The sequence below is a fragment of the Pristiophorus japonicus genome, chromosome 6 (assembly GCF_044704955.1).
Source record: "Pristiophorus japonicus isolate sPriJap1 chromosome 6, sPriJap1.hap1, whole genome shotgun sequence".
NCBI lineage: Eukaryota > Metazoa > Chordata > Chondrichthyes > Pristiophoridae > Pristiophorus > Pristiophorus japonicus.
Window position 1 is genome coordinate 239,030,833 of NC_091982.1, and position 20,315 is coordinate 239,051,147.

General features: G+C 46.2%; 1 protein-coding gene across 1 annotated transcript in view; it reads left to right on the forward strand.

The window, feature by feature from the left end:
• LOC139265419 (P2Y purinoceptor 1-like) overlaps nt 1-19,848 on the forward strand; it is a 169,983-nt gene extending 150,135 nt beyond the window's left edge. The window contains exon 2 of the transcript XR_011593556.1: nt 19,797-19,848. The gene's annotated coding sequence lies outside the window, so the exon portion shown is untranslated. The remainder of the gene's footprint in view (nt 1-19,796) is intronic.
• The last annotated feature ends 467 nt before the right edge of the window (nt 19,849-20,315 follow it).

Here is a 20,315-nt window from a genome sequence, read left to right on the forward strand (position 1 = left end):
TATATTCTTTACCACATCACAAACACACAGACTTCACAAGATGGCTTCATTAACTCAGGAATTTGTCGGGTGACCTGTCATCTAATGGCTTTATTGCATTTGCAACAATGGCTGCATTATCACAGTAGTCCATTTGGTGGGGCAGTAATCCACTAGGTGGAACTATATATTACACCCATCAGCACCGACTTGTTGCTCGTTCCAGCTCAATTTGTTCATCGACCCACTCAGACTGGACCAGGTGATGTGAAACCTCACCCGTTCTGCTCAGCCCCGAGCTGATCTTCCTATTCCACAATTGGCCTGTTGCCAAGGCAACATTAGTGGCCCTCCCCCTCAGGCAAATGGCCGAAATGGCTGAAGGTGGCTGTTCATGCCATTTTCCTGTCAGGTCCGTTCGTCTCCTGTTCCTAAGTTTCCTATCAGTATGACCCCAGGAGACCAGGAGAACCCTTGAGGTATTATAAGGCCAGATAATTAATCCATTTTTTTCCATTTCCTTGAGATCGCAACAAATTCCAAAATCTGGAGTGCCCATGACATGGTACTATTAGAGATCAAAATTGTTAGCCCTTAATACTCATAACACTCCTGTGAAGCACCTTGGAACATTTCACAACTTGTATAAGTAAAAGTTGTTGTTGCAGTTGTTGCTAGTTAACTACTTAGAATCAGAAAACTGCAAAAGCAGCTTACAATATCTTTAAAGAGATTAGCTACAGCCTTTAGATTCTCTTCATCGTTCCAAATTCATTCTTACCATGCGAACATAAGAATTTTGGAAATAGGAGCAGGAATAAGACACTCGAGCCCGCTCGGCAAGTCATAAGACCCTGGATAATCTCCGCCCCCCACTCCACTTTCCCCCCGATCCCTAACCCTAAACTCTGATGTTTTCTGTGCACTTTCAAGTCCTTAAGACCTCAGAATATCGATAAATCTTTAGCAGGTCTGGAACATCATGATAGAGACAAGTGTTTGACTGAGAAGCTGTCTATAAAGAGTTATGTAATGCTGTGCCTATCGATTAGCACAGCTGGAAATGGTACAAATGAGGTGAGATCGAAGCCATAAGTTGGAAGAAATCGGAAGGACGAAGCTGATCTCAACTGGCTGTAACAACTATTTTTAGTTGGACCTGTAAATTAAATGCAAATCAAAAGCCCCCTTATTAAAGGGGCGCATAAACTTTAAACTTTAGACGCTAACAGATCAAATTAAAATTTGGTTGCTGGGGGTGATGATGCACTCCAGTCCCTCCGGCGCCCACCTCTTGTGGAAGGCCGCGAGCGTTTCAGTGGATACCGTGTGCTCCATCTCCAGGGACATTCTGGCACAGCTGTAATCGCGGAAGAGAGGCAGGCAGTCAGGCTGAACGACCCTATCAACCGCCCGCTGCCTGGACCGGCTGATGGCCACCTTAGCCATGCCCAGGAGCAGTCCTATGAGGAGGCCTTCCGACCTGCCCGCTCCCCTCCGCACAAGGTGCCCAAAGATCAGGAGTGTGGGACTGAAGTGCAACCAGAATTTGAGGAGCAGCCCGTTCAAATAGTGGAAGAGGGGCTGCAACCTCACACATTGAACATATATGTCAAACACGGACTCCTCTAAACCGCAGAAATTGCGGGTGGCCTGGGAGCCCGTGAACCGACTAAAAGAGTTATTGCACGGGACTGCTCCGTGCAACACCCTCCAGGCCAAGTCCCCAATAAATAGAGGGAGACTGGCTGTAACATATTGTTCGTCTTGTGTCAGCTGTGGCTAAGTGGGTCGCGCTCTCTCGGTGGGAGGGGCTCGGAGTGAGCAGGTACTGCTGATTACTGCAGGAATTGGAGTGAGTGTGTAAAAAGTTGTTGGTGGATTTTGTTTTTTTTTCAAATTTAAGGGCCTTTTTGGCACATAAGCATCAGCCAGATGGCTGTTGAGGGGCCTGAAGTGCCGGGCCTCTCAGAGGACAATGCTCCCAGTGTGAATTTAACCAGGGAGGGAGAATAAAAGGCCCAAAGATTTGGGCCGGGACCCCAGGAAGTTTGGAAAAGAAAACACGGTGGTGGTTCACTGCCAGGATAAGGAGATGCGAGCCTGGGATATTATCTAGGCAGTACATGAGGATTGTGGTGAGGGAAGTTGCTTTATTTGCCGACCAAAGCCGAATGTTGGATTCAAAGTGACGGTCAGTGGCCGAGGGAAGGTGGAAAGACTTTTACTGAGCCTGAAGGTTGGTGAGAAGTACTTGGATATATCTTTGCGAAGAGGTGATGGTCTCATTCTTAAACCTGTCGGTTTATGTTGAGGACGATGTGCTGATAAAAATGTTGGAGTCGTGGGACATTAAACTTTGCTCAGTAATAAAGAGGAGATACTATCCTGGAACGCGAGTAGCCGATGGAACCTGTTATGTAAAGATGCGATTCCCAGAGAGGGTGAATTCATTACCCTACAGCGTGAAATTCGAGATAATGGAAGGAGTGCAGTACTTCCTGGTTCTGCATGATAACCAGGTGAAGGTTTGCTATTAATGTCTTGGACACGACCATTTAGTAAGAAGTTGTCCAGATCTGTACTGTTATAACTGCGGCAAGTCTGGACACTTCGCTCAGAACTGCAAGGCAGAGAGCTGTGCGATTTGTCGCAAAGGCCGCACCCACTGCGAGTGTGAGGCAGAAGGAAGCTCCTTGAATGACGAGGAGATGGGAGAACGAGCAGAAGGTCTGAGTGGAGTGGCCAGAAGAGCGGAGCAGGCGGAGGACACAGCCGCCGAAAGAGCGCAAGAAGAGGCAGAAAATTGCGGAGCAGAAAACAGGATGGAGATGGTGGAAAACACACCAAGTATGGTGGAAAAGGACAAAGTCAGCAGAGGACATTATGGGTCAGGGACAGAGTCGAACCATAATATGGCTCGCCTTCAGGTATCCATGGGGGAAGCAGAGGCGGGTACGGGTAAGTGTAAATACTCCAAAGAGAGACGGGGTGTTGTACATCTTGGGGAGCAGGAGGGGGCCAGAACAGGGGAGGGTGCAAGAGGCAGGAGCCTTAAAGGAGCAGCAGGACGGGAGCGGGGAGACAAAGACAGCAAAAGGTAGCAAGATGGATGGAGATGCGCCATTGTGCCAAAGAGAGAAGAAACGGGGAGCAAGGGTCAGCGGTGGAGGTGAGGCCGAAGGGAGTGACACTGTTGGAGAAACCATTTACGCAGGAGGACTCTCTAAGGGAGATTCTGTATCTGACGGGAAACAGGGATGGGAGATTACAGAAGAGCTGGAGAGTGAGGAGTCAGAGGAGAATGGAGACATGGAAATGGGGGATGGGGGGGGCATCATGGGGAAAGGGAAAGGTTAGCGGGGGGCAGAAGGAGAGAGAAGGGGCATTTCCATGGCCTAAATTTAATGTAAGGAAGAGGCTGAAACTGCAGGGAAAGTTCAAACAGGAGGTGAAAAAGAGCCGGAGGCTGCAGGAGAAAGCAACAGGTGCCCAAAGTTTGGGAAGGAGCCTGAGAGGAGGGAAGAGCCAGAGATTTAATGATGATGGGGCAATTATCAGGCACACTTCTTTTATTAGGAGCAATGATTACATTGGTCTCGATTAATGTGATCGGACTGAGGGGGGAGAAGAAATTGCAGCAGTTGTTGCAGTGTTTTAAAGGCATGGACCTGTTGTGTCTGAAGGTAAAAATGGATGAATTGAATTGTGATCTCTTTAATATCTATGAATGACTATTGCAAGCGTTGTGAGTTTTTTAAGTGTTTATTCATAGAAGTGGCAGAGGCGGAAAACCCTTATATCGAGGGGAATGTTAATGTATTTTTATCTCGGATGGACATTTCAGCCCAGATGACCTTTAAGGATGAGAACTCCAGAGGGATGATTATAAAAATGATGCCAAATTTAAATTTGAGAGATTTATGGAAGGATCGGAACCCCATAAAAAGAGAGTTCTCCAGAAGAGGGTGTGTGAGTGATGTGTTAAAACAGAGCCAAATAGATTTTGTGTTAATGTGGGAAGAGTTACGTTCTGAGGTGATGGAAATTTATTATAAAAAAGTGACCACAATGCTTTGGTTCTTAAAATTAGGAACAGCAGAGTTAAGATCGGTCCAGGGGTGTGGATATTGAACAATCAGTAACTGAAAGAAGTTGCTTTTAAAGAAGGGATTTTAAATGTAGTAAAGAATGCTCGGAAGGAATCTTTATTCTTGAGAATAAAAAGAGTTTAGTGGGACAATTTCAACGTTTTTTCGGTACCTTATGAGAAAGAAAGAGCAACTGCTAACCGATGTCGAGGAGAATATAAACAGAAGGTTGACAGGTATCTGTAAAGCAGTTGACGGAGGGGATAAGGAGCAGAGACTAAGTGGAAGGTATTAAAGGAAGAGTGGGAATTATGGCAAGCTGAAAAATGCAAGGGGTCCATTCTCCGTGCAAAGTCTAAAGATGCATTGGAGGGAGAAAGATGCACTAGATATTTTCTAGAGCAAGAGAAGTTGCGACAAAGGTTATCATTAATTGGAGAGTTGAAGGTTTGGGAAAAGATCATTAATGAAAGTGAGGAGATTATGGAGGCGGCTAGTAGCTTTTGTCAAGAGTTATATACAAAAGAAGACATTTCTAAATTGGCGATAGAGAAGGTTAGTGCTTTTATTGAAGAGGGTTTAAAGGAGGATGAGTGAAGCATGTGTGACAAAGAAGTAGGATTAGCGGAAATAAAAGTAGCAATAAGTGAATGAAAGGTGGGGGGGGGGCAGGGTCTGATGGACTAAGTGCAGAATTTTATAAAGAATTTTTAGAGATTTTAAGTCCATTGATCTTAGAGGATTTTAAGGAGATTAAAATTGAAGGAAGCCTAGCCCCATCTATGAGGAGAGGTATCATAAGCTTAGCTTTTAAAAATATAGGGGCTAGAAGGGATCTGAAGAATTGGTGGCCCATCACATTATTAAATGTGGCTTATACGATCTTGGCGAGGGATATGGCAAATCTTATGAAGGAAGTGATGCCGCAGATAGTTTGTCCCTCTCAATCCTATGGAGTCATAGGCCAGGACTGTCATGTATCTTACATTATTATATATAACTGTATCCGAATATGCTATACATGACTGTAATAAGATATGACCTGTAACCACCAGCATACCTTACCACCAGGGGAGCACTTGCAAGAGACAGGTATATAAGGACCGGTCTCAGGCAAGTGCAGCATTCCAGAGCTGTGAAATAAAGATGCATGTTCAGAGTGACCTTGACTTCACTACATGCCTCGTGTGAATCTGTACTGAGGGGACAGGACTTTATAGGGACATTGCTGACTCTGTGGTCTTAATCCGAGATGTGATAGAACTGATGGAAGAGAGTGGGAGGGAAGCTTATGTGCTAAAGATGGATTAAGAGAAAGCCTTTGATAGAGTCTCTGATGAGTTTTTATTGATGGTTTTGGAAGCATTTGGTTTTGGAAAAAATTTCATTGAGTGGATAAAGATTTTTTTATTCAAACACATTTAGCTGTGTTAAATATAATGTTTTTTTATCGAGGTATTTTCAAATAGAGAGATCAATGAGACAGGGTTGTCCCCTGTCCCCATTGTTTACACATTGGTAGCAGAACCATTAGGTTACATGATGCAAAAGGAATAAGGCATAGTCTGGATTGCGGTTCCCAGTTCCGAGCAGGTATCGGTGATACACCAATATGCAGATGACACAACCTTAATATTGAGAGATGGGGAGTCAGTGAGTAAAGCTATGGGAGTAGTGGAGGAGTATTGTAGAGCTTCAGGAGCCAGAGTAAATGATAGTAAGTCCCAAGGCCTGGTTGTGGGAAGGAGTAGGGGGAGTGGTTGGAGGAAAGCCCTTTTAAGGTAGTGGAGGGTTTAGAAGTTCTGGGGGTGCATATGGGGTGCAAGAAGGATAGGGATGAAGTGGATCGACTAAATTGGGAACCGAAGGTTATGAAAATTAAAAAGATTTTAGGAAGATAGGAAAGAAGGTGGTTGAAAGTGCAAGGAAGAGCGACAATGGTGACAGCTGTCCTGCTATCTAATCTATGGTACTTATTGACGGTGGAGGATATTCCTGAGTGGGTGGAAAAGTCTATCCGAGAGGCTTGTGTAAAGGTTTTATGGGGAGGGAAACCAACTTTGGTTGCTTACAATACCATCATGGACTGCAAATTCAGGGAGGACTCAATTTCCCAGATTATGGGCTCAATTTTGGCCCAGCCCATTTTTTGGCACACTCACCGTAGATGCGCCGCTTTTCTCCATTTCGTCGAAAAATTTCCTTCCCACTTTGCCCGTTGTCCGGCCTCCTCCCTGTGGTCACGCAGTGTGGCCAGTCGAGTCGGGGGTGGAGCCAGCGTCCTGCGCCAAAAACAGTGCCGGAATGTCTGCACATGCGCAATAGCTCCTCGCCCCATGCCTCTCTTGCTGCAGCCGCTGTGTGGGACCCAATGCCGGCCACTAGAATCCCCAGCCACTCTGTGTCTTGCTGCAGCTGCTGTGCGGGACCCAATGCCGGCCAAATGTTGTGAGTAGTGATATGGAGTGGCAATTGCACGGACTGCTTAGTTCCATTTGCTTGGAAAATGCCTATTTATGGACAAATTGGAAAATCCATTGCTTATTGGGGAGCTGTGTGTGCATTAACAGGTTATGCAGTCAGTCTAAGTAGCATGTTTCTTTCGATACCCACGTTGCAAAGCCTTAACCCTACTTTGGTATATGCATCGATTTGAAGCTTTAATCACGTTAATCTTAGAAATCGCACCGGGAGACCACTTGGCCAGGGCTCGGAGTGGGCGGGCAGGAGACCTGATAGTGCTCCTGCCTAGATAATTTCTATCAGTTCTCCTGTCCGCCTGCCCCTAGCCCAGGCCGAGTGGCCTCCCGGTGCGATCGATTTCTTAAAAATCCCACTGGGAGGCTACTCGGCCAGGGCAATGGGCGGGCAGGAAAGCTGATAGTGCTCCTGCCTGGATAATTTCTATCAGTTCTCCTGCCCGCCCCTAGCCCAGGCCGAGTGGCCTCCCGCAACGGCCGGCCTGCTGCCTTCCCGAGCTGAGTTTTAAGATGAAGGTAGGACTTATTTCAATTTTTTATTTGTTATTGAACGCTTAGAACTTTTTGTTTGCAAGGTTTGGTGGTTTGTAAGGCTTGGTGCTTTAGGTGCAGGTCCTCTCCGCTTCCCTTCCCGCCCCTGTCCCAGGCCGAATGGCCTCCGATGTACCTACCTGTGCTGATTTCTTTAACTCACCACAAGGGTTTTCTGAAGTGGCCACATACGCTGGCCTAAGTAGATTTGGAGTAACTATTAGCTGGCCAAAGTTGCCTAAATGGACAGAACTGGCATAGGTGGCTGGTAACGCTCCCTTTTGAGAAAAAAAAAACAAAACTATAAAAATCGTAACTAACTCACTTACACTGGTGCAAATTGATTGTGGAAAATGGGGATTTTTAAGTCACGCCAGAAAAACGAAGTTACTCCAAAAAAAATCGGAGCAACTCCTGGCCAAAATTGAGCCCATTGATTTTAAGAAAAAATCCTTTAGCATGAAATAGGTGAAGAGATTTCTTCAGAAGTCAAATACAAGTTTGTGGAAGAGCTGCTTCCAGCATTTTTTAAAATTAAGTGGGATAGGAGGACAGGGAATATTTTACATAGAATACAACAATATGTTTTTGAAATCGATTGCACCTCTCCATCGGTTTTCTAAGGGGGTTGTAGACACTAGGGCCCAATTTATTAAAAGTGTGCAGTTTATGCCCAAGGTGCTGAGGACTTTTTAGAACAGCCCTTATTTATGAACAGGTGGATCAACATTGAAGGAGAGGTATTATTTAATCAAGCTTTTATAAAAGCTGGTATTATATATGTGAAAGATGTGTTATATGAGGTAATTCCAGGTTGGTTGCCAGAAGTGGTAGTGAGGGACATGGTTTGGGAGGAGAATTAGGAGGTAGAGGAAACAGTTATTGAGATCATGCATGAGAAAATTGTGAGGGCAATGCCACAGGATTGGATGGAAGAAATAAATACGCAAATCTCCAAAGGAGGTATAATGCGTCCCGCTTTTCCAAGCTTTATTTTGAAGAAAGGGGAAGATTTGGTCCAATTTGACAACTGTAATACTCGAGATTTCCTTGGGGTATTTAGAGAATGGAGATTTAAGACACCTGCTGGTCAGGAGTTTTGGCAGAATATATAGCCACAGCTGGACTTCAACAGGATTTAGAAGGGTGTGGGCGAATTTTAAATGTCCAGAGTGGTTTGAATTGGATTATAAATTGGCTCATAACCGGATTTTTACAATGATGGTCTTATGTAAGATTGGGCGATAGAGGTGGCAACTTGCCCAGTGTGTGGGACGCGGGATGAGATTCTGTCCCATTTGCTGGTGTTACATCCGCAGTTAAAGGATTTTAAGTACTGTGTTCGACAGTTGTGTGAGGTTTTCTTGCTGGGTGAGGACCGAAGAGCAAGAATGGGAATCCTGTGGGACTCCATTTTGAGATGGGGATTGCAGGAGAGTCTGCCCGAGTCTAGTGGAGCGGCAATTAATGTCATGTTCAGTTTGACTAGATTTGTGATTGTGCAAAGATGGAATACTCTATTTTTTAAGGGGAGGAGAATAAACCTAAAAAAGTATTTTAAATATAAACTAAAAGATCGTTATAAGCCTCTGTGGATGTTTAATTTAGAAAATAATTTGAAGATAGTATTTTATGATCAATTTGTAAAGTACAATAGATTATTATATGTTACAGGAGACAAATTAAGCTTCAAGTTTTGATGTTAATGGGCCTGAAATTCCGATGTCCCGGGTCCGTACGAAGTTCCTACGGACCTGGGAAGGCATCGGAAAAGCCCGTTTTCGGCGCACAATGCGCATGCGCTGAAAACCGGCTTTTCCGATCTGTCAAGTTTCTGGCTTGACAGATCATCCGCATATCGAGAGCGAGGACACTTGCAGGGCAAGATTTCTGATATTTACGCATATCTTGCCCTGCAAATGTCCTCAAAAATCTTGCGCCTGTAAAAGCAGGCACGTAGCCTACTTTTACAGGCACAAGTGTTTAAAAACATACATAAACATTAAAATTAAATTAAATAAACACATATGAAAACATATTTTATTGTTAAAAACCCTCCCCACTATGGTAAGTTTATTAAGGCATAATTAAAAATACTTTAAAAAAAAAATCTGGAAATGTTTTTTTGTAAGAACTTTAATTTAAATGAATCTTAAATATGTAGAGTATTTTTCAATTTTTTCAGTGTTTTGTGTGTTTGGGGGGGGGGTTCTCATTCATAATAATGGGAACTCCAACTTACAGAGTTCCCATTATTATGAATGAGAAAATACTTTATCTTGATTGGAAGCCCAGAGCCATGTGACTCCAGCTCCAGCATAGGGAGTGAAGGCCTCAGGATCGGAAGTTCGAGCGGGCACAGCAGGAACAAGTAGGTGCACATCTTTTTTTTAACTTTTTCAGTCGATTGCCCGTGGGAAGACCTCGATCGATATTTCAGGCGCATTATGTGTTGGAGCAATGGCTGTGTAGAGGGGCAAAATGGATTTGTATGATACAATGGAATGATCACGATGTTGTAAATGTTCTTAATGTTCAATAAATATTAACATTTTTTTTTAAAAAGTGGGTAGCACTCTCGCCTTTGAGTCAGAAGGTTGTGGGTTCAAGTCCCACTTGAGCAGTCCAGTGCAGTGCTGAGAGAGTGTTGCATTGTCAGAGATGCTGTCTTGCGGATGAGACGTTAAACTGAGATCCCATCTGCTCTCTCAAGTGGATGTAAAAGATCCCATGGCACTATTTTGACGAAGAACAGGGGAGTTATCCCCGGTGTCCTGGCCAATATTTATCCCTCAATCAACATAACAAAAAAAACAGATTATCTGGTCAATATCATATTGCCCTTTGTGGGAGCTTGCTGTGCACAAATTGGCTACCGTGTTTCCCACATTACAACAGTGACTACACTCCAAAAGTACTCCTTTGGCTGTAAAGCGCATTGAGATGTCCAGTAGTCGTGAAAGGCGTTATAAAAATCCAAGTCTTTTTTTCTACAAGGACGTCCTATGTCATTTCGTTGTTGGCTCTGAGTATATTGCTGTAAGGTTTACACATTTAATGATCAAGGCACAGCAAGAGGCCACGACATAAAATGGTTTAAAAAAAACCTGTGGGACTGTTGTGCGGGAGACAAAACGCCAGCCTGGGGCAGCTGGTGACTCATAACTAATTAGTGCAATCTCTGCAGCCAGGAGCGAGACCCGATTAACATCGAGACAAAGGATTTTGATACAATCAAGCAGAGGAGCCCCTGGAGGGAGAGGGAAAAAAAACAGTTCCCTATGGAGACTACAAGTCTGCGAAAACCCAGGACAACAAAGGATCCGACAAGGCGTGCAGTTTTGGATAACGGGGCACAAAAGATAAGGAGTTATCTTTTGACCTGCCGATTCCGTGCACTGAAATAAGTATGAATTGTGGCATCCAAACAGATACAGACTCATCCAGATGCATTAACTGAAAGCAGCCCAGTAGGAGATGTGTATAACCAAATGGATATATATGTAAGAGCTGAGAACAAGAGCTCAGAACAACAGGAAGAAGGAAGAAACATCAGCTCAGGGGAACCAGCTGAAGAAAAACCTCAGAACAGCAGGAAAAAGGAACAACGACCATAAAGCAAGCAGCAGGGACCCAACATCTTCCCTTGCTCCATGAGCCTACAATCGACAGCCGCAGCAACTGGCTGGATGGGTGATTGTATGTCTTCGATCAATCTCTAAGAAGTCTTGTTCTGTAATTTTTAGTTAGCTTATTGCACAAAAAACAACAGTTGGGTTTAAGCCTAAACTTTGCGTTACGTGGAGTCCTTCCTGTAATTCCCGAAGTCTATGAATCAAAGTAGAGTGGAAAACGAACACCCTACATTGGTTCATTTAACCCTTAATAATCTTCCAAGTGCTTGACTCTGTGTCGCTAACTCCTATTGGCACGTAGACAGGACTGCAGTCTCTGACCATGTATTATTACACAAAATACTTTCCTGACAATATCAGGACGTTTATTGGCAAATTGGTATCGCAAGCAAGATTGGCCAATGAGATTGTAACATTTCTTGGCTGGTATAGGAAACTAAACGTTCGGACTGGTGGGTGTGTTTCTGAGGTTACATTGCGAAGTGCAGAGGTGAGGGAGTAACTTTTCTCCAACATCAGTAGTGAGAGTGCAATATAGTTCCAACTTGAGATGGTTGCCTCCACCTTATTTAGGGCAGGCTGGTATCCAGTTGTGTCTGCTTTTCTGCACATGTTGCAGTATTTAAAGTTACATAAGGAAGGATATACTTGCCTTAAAGGGGGTGCAATGAAGGCTCACTGGACTGATTCCTGGGATAAGAGGGCTGTCCTATGAGGAGAGATTGAGTAGATTGGGCTTATATTCTCTGGCGTTTAGAAGAATAAGCAGTGATCTCCTAGCAATGTATAACATTTTTAGAGGACTTGACAGGGTAAATGCTGAGAGGCTCTTTTCCCTGGCTGGAGAGTCTAGAACTAGGGATCATTTTCTCAGGATAAGGGGTCAGCTATTTGGGCCTGAGATGAGGAGAAATAGCTTCACTCAGAGGATTGTGAATCTTTGCAATTCGCTATCCCAGATGCTTAGTTGTAGAGTATATTCAAGATTGAGATTGATAGGTGCTTGGACACTAAGAGAAGTAACTAATTGAATAGCGGAGCAGGCTGGTGGGGCCGTATGGCCTACTCCTGCTGCTATTTCTTATGTACTTATGTTCTGAACTACGCTCCCAGTCCTGGAAGATTCTCGATCGCAATTCACAATTCCCCCGCCTCCACAGTGCGCAGAAAATTCACAATGTACAGACTGTACTGCAAACGTGTGCTAGCTTGCCTCTGACTTGCTGCCCCTATCAATCGTATGGGCATGCCCACTCATGTAATGTGTACAGGTATTATAGCAATGGCACGGTGCCTTTGAGCTCCTCAGTAATATTTCATCATTGTTTCACCCCCGAATCATTTACCAGCGGCAAGTAAATCATATACATTTTGTATCTATCTGCCATTGAGTTCATTTCCTGCATGATGATCCTAGTTATTCAATTCATCAAATCCAAGGAGATTGCACGACATGTTGGACTCCTTCATCACCGTACTGCCACTTTCTTTTCAAACTAGTATTATCTGGATGATTGATCCTGTCATATTTAACTGTGACGCACAAAATTATTTTATGGTGTGTTCTTCTGTTAAATGCATTCTTTGTAAATCAACCTGTCGAAAGAGGAAAACCGCCATGTGGAAAAATCTCCAAAATGAAAAAAAAAAACCCGCCCGGTAAGAATGGCAGAGTGCGATACCTGCTGACTGAATGAGAATTGGGCTGACCCCACTGAGTTTCCCAGGGTTGGCCTAATTTTAGCATTGCAGGCCAACTCCAGACGGTAGTCCCGACTCTGATTAGGAGCTGGCCATTTGGGGGCTGGGGAGGGAGTGAAATGATGTGCGCTGCTGCAGGATGTAAAGGCCTGCAGCGGCTCGAAGGGGTTGCGCCATCAGACTTTTTTTTCGGCAGCATGATCACCACTTAGTTACTTCAGAAATGTCAAGTAAGGCCCGCAGGAGGGCTAGGAGCCTCCCCAGTTCAGCAAGAGAGCAGTGGCTGTGCTTCTCCAAGAAGTAGGGAAGAAAGACTTGCATTTATAGAGCACCTTTCATGATCTCGGGACTTCCCAAAGTACTTTACAGTCAATGAAGTAATTTTGAAATGCAGTCGCTCTTGTAATGTAGGAAACGCGACAGCCAATTTGCTCACAGCAAAATTAATGAGATAATTGGCCAGATTCATAGCGATGTTGCTTGAGTGATAAATATGTGCCAGGACACCGGGGTGGAACTCCCCTGCTCTTCTTCGAAATCATTTAAGTCGACCTGAGAGGGCAGACGGGGCCTCGGATTCATGCCTCATCTGAAAGATGGCATCTCTGACAGTGCAGGAATCCCTCTGCACTGCCGACGGAGTGTCAGCCTGGATTGCCTATGACTTGGAGTTCAGTCTCTGAATGTGCGCAGACGCATACAGGTTGGGCCGGTCTTGGATCTAGCCTGGAGGCGACGAAGGTTGAACAGGTTCCCACTGGTTCTGTAGTTTAGTTCAACTCCAGCGGGGAGCTTGTTGAGTGGAGTGTGAGGTGGAGCATTGCGCTGAGGAAGATTGAGAAGAGGGTTGGTGCGATGATGCAGCCCTGCTTGACACCGGTCCGGACATGGATTTGGTCTGTAATGGATCCATTGTTCAGGATCAAGGCTTGCATGTTTTCATGGAGCAGGCAGAGAATGGTGATGAACTTTTGGGGGCAGCCGAAACGGAGGAGGATGCTCCGTAGTCCCTCATGGTTGACAGTGTCAAAGGCCTTTGTAAGGTCAAAAGAAGGCCATATACAAGGGTTGGTGCTGTTCCCTGCATTTTTCTTGCAGCTGTCGTGCTGTAAAAATCATGTCCATTGTACCCCGAAGAGGACGAAATCCACACCATGACCCTGGGAGTAGCTCCTCAGCCACAGGGAGAAGACAGTTAAGGAGGATTCTAGCGACGACTTTCCAGTGGCAGATAACAGGGAGATTCCTCTGTAGTTGCCGCAGTCGGACTTGTCCCCTTTTTTAAAGATGGTCACGATTACTGCATCTCTGAGATCTCCCGGCGTGCACTCCTCCTTCCAGATGAGAAATATGAGGTCATGCGTTCGGGCCTCTCCGCCAGATTTGAATGCCTCAGCAGGGATTCCATCTGCTCCCGTAGTCTTGTTGTCCTTAAGCTGGCAGATGGCCTTTTCTACCTTATGCAGGACTGGGGTTTTGCTCAGATAGAAACATAGAAAATAGGTGCAGGAGTAGGCCATTCGGCCCTTCGAGCCTGCACTGCCATTCAATAAGTTCATGGCTGAACATGCAACTTCAGTACCCCATTCCTGCTTTCTCGCCATACCCCTTGATCCCCCTAGTAGTAAGGACTACATCTAACTCCTTTTTGAATATATTTAGTGAATTGGCCTCAACAACTTTCTGTGGTAGAGAATTCCACAGGTTCACCAATCTCTGGGTGAAGAAGTTTCTCCTCATCTCAGTCCTAAATGGCTTACCCCTTATCCTTAGACTGTGACCCCTGGTTCTGGACTTCCCCAACATTGGGAACATTCTTCCTGCATCTAACCTGTCTAAACCCGTCAGAATTTTAAACCTTTCTATGAGATCCCCTCTCATTCTTCTGAACTCCAGTGAATACAAGCCCAGTTGATCCAGTCTTTCTTGATATGTCAGTCCCGCCATCCCGGGAATCAGTCTGGTGAACCTTCGCTGCACTCCCTCAATGTCCTTCCTCAAGTTAGGAGTCCAAAACTGTACACAATACTCCAGGTGTGGCCTCACCAAGGCCCTGTACAACTGTAGCAACACTTCCCTGCCCCTGTACTCAAATCCCTCGCTATGAAGGCCAACATGCCATTTGCTTTCTTAACTGCCTGCTGTACCTGCAAGCCAACCTTCAATGACTGATGTACCATGACACCCAGGTCTCGTTGCACCTCCCCTTTTCCCAATCTGTCACCATTCAGATAATAGTCTGTCTCTCTGTTTTTACCACCAAAGTGGATAACCTCACATTTATCCACATTATACTTCATCTGCCATGCATTTGCCCATGGTGGTGGGTAGCATGCTGCGGGATGGAGTCGAGGACACTTGAGTCAAAGGCAGAGTCTCAGTTAAGGAGATCTTCGAAATGCTCCTTCCAGTGGGTCCTGTCTGCCTCGGTGTCCTTGATGAATGTCTCCCCAACCTTAGCCAGCAGTGGGGTGGGGCCTTGGGTGTTTGAGCCATAGGTGGCCTTGACTGCTTTGAAGAATCCTCATATATCATGGCTGTTGGCCAGCTGCTGAATCTCTTGTGCTTTTTCCACCCACCATCTACTCTTTAGGTCACTGTTTTTTTGTTGGACTTCAGCCTTAAGCCATCTGTAGAGCTGCTTTGCTGCTCCCGAGTTGGGTTGTTGTTTTAGGCTCAGAAATGCCCTGCGATTTATTAGCTCTTGGATCGCCTGATCATTCTCAATATCTTCATTGAGGCGTATGAAAGCATGGACCTTATACTAAACATCCGTAAGTCAAAGGTCCTCCACCAGCCTGACCCCGCCACACAGCACTACCCCCCAGTCAACAAAATTCATGGCGCGGCCCTGGACAACGTGGACCACTTTCCATACTTCGGGAGCCTTTTATCAACAAGGGCAGACATCGACGATGAGATTCAACACCGCCTCCAGTGCACCGGCGCAGCCTTCGGCCACTTGAGGAAAAAAGTGTTCAAAGATCAGGCCTTCAAATCTGCCACCAAGCTCATGATCTACAGGGCTGTAGTGATACCCGCCCTCTTGTATGGCTCAGAGACGTGGACCATATACAGTAGACACCTCAAGTTGCTGGAGAAATACCACCAACGATGTCGCCACAAGATCCTGCAAATCCCCTGGGAGGACAGACGCACCAACATCAGCGTCCTCGGCCAGGCTAACATCCCCAGCATCGAAGCACTGACCACACTCGATCAGCCCCGCTGGGCGGGCCACATTGTTTGCATGCCTGATACAAGACTCCCAAAGCAAGCGCTCTACTCTGAACTCCTACACGGTAAACGAGCCCAAGGTGGGCAGAGGCAACATTTCAAGCACACCCTGAAAGCCTCCTTGATAAAATGCAACATCCCCACTGACATCTAGGAATCCCTGGCCAAAGACCGCCCTAAGTGGAGGAAGGGCGTTGAGCACTTCGAGTCTCATCGCCAAGAGCATGCAGAAACCAAACGTAAGCAGCAGAAAGAGCATGCGGCAAACCAGACTCCCCACCCACCCTTTCCCTCAACAACTGTCTGTCCCACCTGTGAAAGAGACTGTAATTCCCATATTGGACTGTACAGTTACCTGAGAACTCATTTTTAGAGTGGAAGCAAGTCTTTCTCGATTCCGGGGGACAGCCTATGATAATGAGCCTGGATTGAGGCCCAGATAAAACGGTGCAGCATTGGGAGGAGCAACAGGAGCGGGAGATCGAGGCCCAGATAAAAGGGCATGGAGATCGGGAGGAGCCAGCTGCTGCAGGGACAAAAAAAATCAAAATCGAAGTGTGACGTCACAGCCAAGCAGGTAAGTGATTTGCTGGTGGATTGGTGTGTATTTTTCTTTTCTGTAAGAAACCTTTGGCATTGTTGTAAGTAGGAACTGCAAGTAAATAACTTTATTATCTAAGGAGAATCAGTTAATTAAATCGGCTGTTTGCTGAGTAGCAGCTGGGTGTGTTGTGTTAAGGTTTAGAGTTTAGTTCTACTTGATAGTTGCGAGTGTAACTAGAGGGATTGCAGGCAGCTCAGTCCTGTGGATTGTACATCCTGTGGCATGTGGGAAGTCTCGGATGCTTCACGCAGCCGGGACGACGATACGTGCAGGAGATGCCTCCAGCTGCACCAACTTGAGCTTTGTGTTTTGAAGCCTGAGCGGCGGCTGGAGTCACTGCGGTGCATCCGCGAGACTGAGAGCTACGTGGATAGCATGTTTCTAGAGGCGGTCACCCCGCAACTTAAGAGTGTGCAGGCAGATTGTGATTGGGTGACCCCTGGACAGAAGAGGAGGACTAGGCAGGTAGTGCAGGAGTCCCTTGAGTCCCTCTCGCTCTCCAACCGGTACTCTGTTCTGAGTACCGATGAGGGCAGTGGGGGCTCTGGGGAGTGCAGCCAGAGCCAAGTCCACGGCACCATGGGTGGCTCAGCTGCACAGGGGGGGAGGAAAAAGAATGGAAGAGGTATAGTGGTAAGGGATTCACGAGTCAGGAGAGCAGACAGGCGTTTCTGCGGCCGCAGACGTGACCCCAGTATGGTATGTTGCTTCCCTGGTGCCAGGGTCAAGGATGTCACTGACCGATCGCAGGGCATTCTGGGGGGAGAGGGTGAACAGCCAGATGTCCACATCGGCACCAATGACATAGGTAGGAAGAGGGATGAGGTCCTGCAGGCAGAGTTTAGGGAGCTAGGAGAGAGATCACAAAGCAAGACCTCAAAGGTAGTAATCTCCGGATTACTCCCGGTGCCACGAGCTAGTGAGTACAGAAATAGGAGGGTAGAGCAGATGACTATGTGGCTGGAGAGATGGTGCAGGTGGGAGGGCTTTGGTTTCCTGAGGCATTGGGACCGCTTCTGGGGAAGATGGGACCTGTACAAGCTGGATGGGTTTCACCTCAACAGAGCCGGGACCAATATCCTCGCGGCGGGGGGCAGGGTTGCTAGTGCTGTTGGGGAGGGTTTAAAGTGGCTTGGCAGGGGGCTGGGAACCTGAAAATAGATTCAGTACGGAGGGGAGTAAAGCTGGAATTAGAAAGCAAAAATAAAGAAAGTGACTTTGAAGGAGAGAGGAATCAAGCAGGAAAAAAGGTGAAAAAACAAATTTAAAGGCACTTTTTCTAAATGCACATAGCATTTGTAACAAAATAGATGAGTTGACGGCATGAATTGAGACAAATGGGTATGATCTGATAGCCATTACAGAGACGTGGTTGCAAGGTGACCAGGACTGGTAACTAAATATTCAGGGGTACTTGACAGTCCGGAAGGACAGACAGAAAAGAAAAGGAAGTGGGGTAGCTCTGTTGATAAAGGATGGAATCACTGCAATAGTGAGAAACGATATTGGCTCAAATGATAAGGATGTTGAAACAGTTTGGGTGGAGATAAGGAACAATAAGCTGAAAAAATCACTGGTGGGCGTAGTCTATAGGCTCCCTAATAGTAGCAACTCTGTTGGTCGGCGCATAAACCAGGAAATCGTGGAGGCTTGTAAAAAGGGAACAGCAATAATCATGGGTGATTTTAACCTCCATATTGATTGGACAAATCAAATTGGTCAGGGTAGCCTTGAGGAAGAGTTCATAGAGTGCATAAGGGATGGGTTCCTTGAGCAGTCTGTATCGGAACCAACTAGTGGGTAGGCTATCTGAGATCTGGTCCTGTGTAATGAGACAGGATGAATAAACAATCTCCTAGTAAAGGATCCCCTTGGAATGAGTGATCACAGCATGATTGAATTTCAAATTCAGATGGAGGGTGAGAAAGTTGGATCTCTAACCAGCGTACTAAGCTTAAATAAAGGAGACTATGAAGATATGAGGGCTGAGCTGGCTCAAGTGGACTGGGAAAGTAGATTAAAGTGTAGAACGGTTGATGAACAGTGGTGTACATTTAAGGAGATATTTCACAACTCTCAAGAAAAATATATTCCAGTGAGGAGGAAAGGGTGCAAGAGAAAAGATAGCCATCTGTGGCTAACTAAAGAAATAAAGGACGGTATCCAATTAAAAACAATGGCATACAAAGTGGCCAAAACTAGTGGGAGGACAGAAGACTGGGAAGCTTTAAAAAGCCAGCAAAGAATGACTAAAATAATGATTAAGAAAGGGAAGATAGACTATGGGCTAGAACCTCCACTTTTGAGATTATCGCCCAAAAATGGGTGATATTTCCGGCGTGGGCGGTAAAAAAGGGTTTTCAGATCGTCGGCTTTTTGCCCATTCTCAAAGCACCTAGTCTCCATTTTGAAACTGGGCGTTACCGTGAGCGATATAAAATGGGCGGTAGCGTTAAATTTTTTTGACCTTCTGCCGTAAAGTGTGGCCGTCCTTAGCAATGGCATGGCAACGCGCGATTCCCACGATTCAGGAGGTCAAGGGTTATGTTATCATGACAGGCGCAGAAGAGGAGACAGAGAGCGAGGGAGCTCAGAGGGACTGAAGGCGTGTCTGGGTGTGGTGTGGCTGCTTTGGGAGGGAGGGGGGAGACATTAGAGCTTCACAGCAAGTAGGGAAACAAAAATTAGCTGTTACCAGCCGCATATTTGCCCGAATTTGGCCTATAATGGAGAGAGAGGAGGAGGCGGCATCACAGCATGCTGGAGAGAGTAGTGAGGTGGGAGATGAGCACATTGGAGGACGCAAAAGAGCCAGGAGGTTCTCGGAGGAGGCAAATGCCTCACTCCTACAGGAGGTCACGTCACGCTAGGGTGATGTGACACAGGGAGGGCATGGGAAACCCACCCCAAAGGCCTTCAAGAGGATGTGGACCGAGATAGCAGAGGTGGTCTTGTCGGTGACCAACAAGGTTCACGAGGGCAACCAATGCTGTAAACGATGGAACGACCTTTTTTCATCCGCAAGAGTAAGTATTACATTGATTTACATGTAGTTATGTATTTATATAATTTGATTTGTAACAGTCATTGAGTGACTATCAGCAGATGTGAGGTCTTTCACGTTTACCAGGAATGTTTTACTCAAAGCCTGCAGTCAGGATGCACGTCTTTAGGTAAAGAATGATCATTTTCATAATAATCATGATTACATCTGTTGGTTATGTGTTGTATTAGTCTCTGTGACGGTACTTAGCAATGATCTCATGCCATGTCATCCTGTCATCTTTTAAAGAAGAAGCTATCGACGATGAGGTCCGTGCAGAGACGAACGGCTGGGGGGGGGGGGGGGGCGGGGGGGTCACCAGTCCCCAGCGACATCACTGAGATGGAGGAACAAGTGCTCACACTCATGGGGAAGCACACCCGGACAGCCACAGATGCATCCGCAGACCCTGAAGCTTACACCATTGCGTGACGTAAATTCAATAGATGCCCTCGCACCCCCTTCTCCTCTAATAACCTCATTTGTGTTTTGCAGCTCAGCCAGCAGCATGGCCCCAGGCAAGACCACAGAGGCCAGAAGGTGGGGACACGAGGCAGGAGTCGGCGGACGATCCTACTACATCTGGTGCTGAGGAGCTCCGATTCTTGCCCGTCAATCCGCTGGGTCTGTTCTCCACGGATGAGAGCACAGACTTCGAGGAACCTGCATCGCCACGCTCCAGAAGCCATTGTACCCAAGGCCATCTAGTAGTCCTCCTGTCATTCCCGCCTCCACTAGGGAGGTACTGGCCCCAAACACCTCGCCACAGGGCACGCTATTTGTCCCGAGGATGGCGTCGTCCTGCGAAGGCCTCGTGACGTGGCAGGTCTATTCCACGAGCGCCACATGACAGGGGAGCGATGGTATAATTGTCCTGGAGGACTATGGACATTGGTGACTGTAATGTCTGTAAGCTTGTAATGTTTGTAGCTCCACGCTGTGGATGTGGACGTATTGTCTACTGCAACTGCAGAATTAATAATAAACAGAACCAGGCAGATTCCGAAGGCTTCC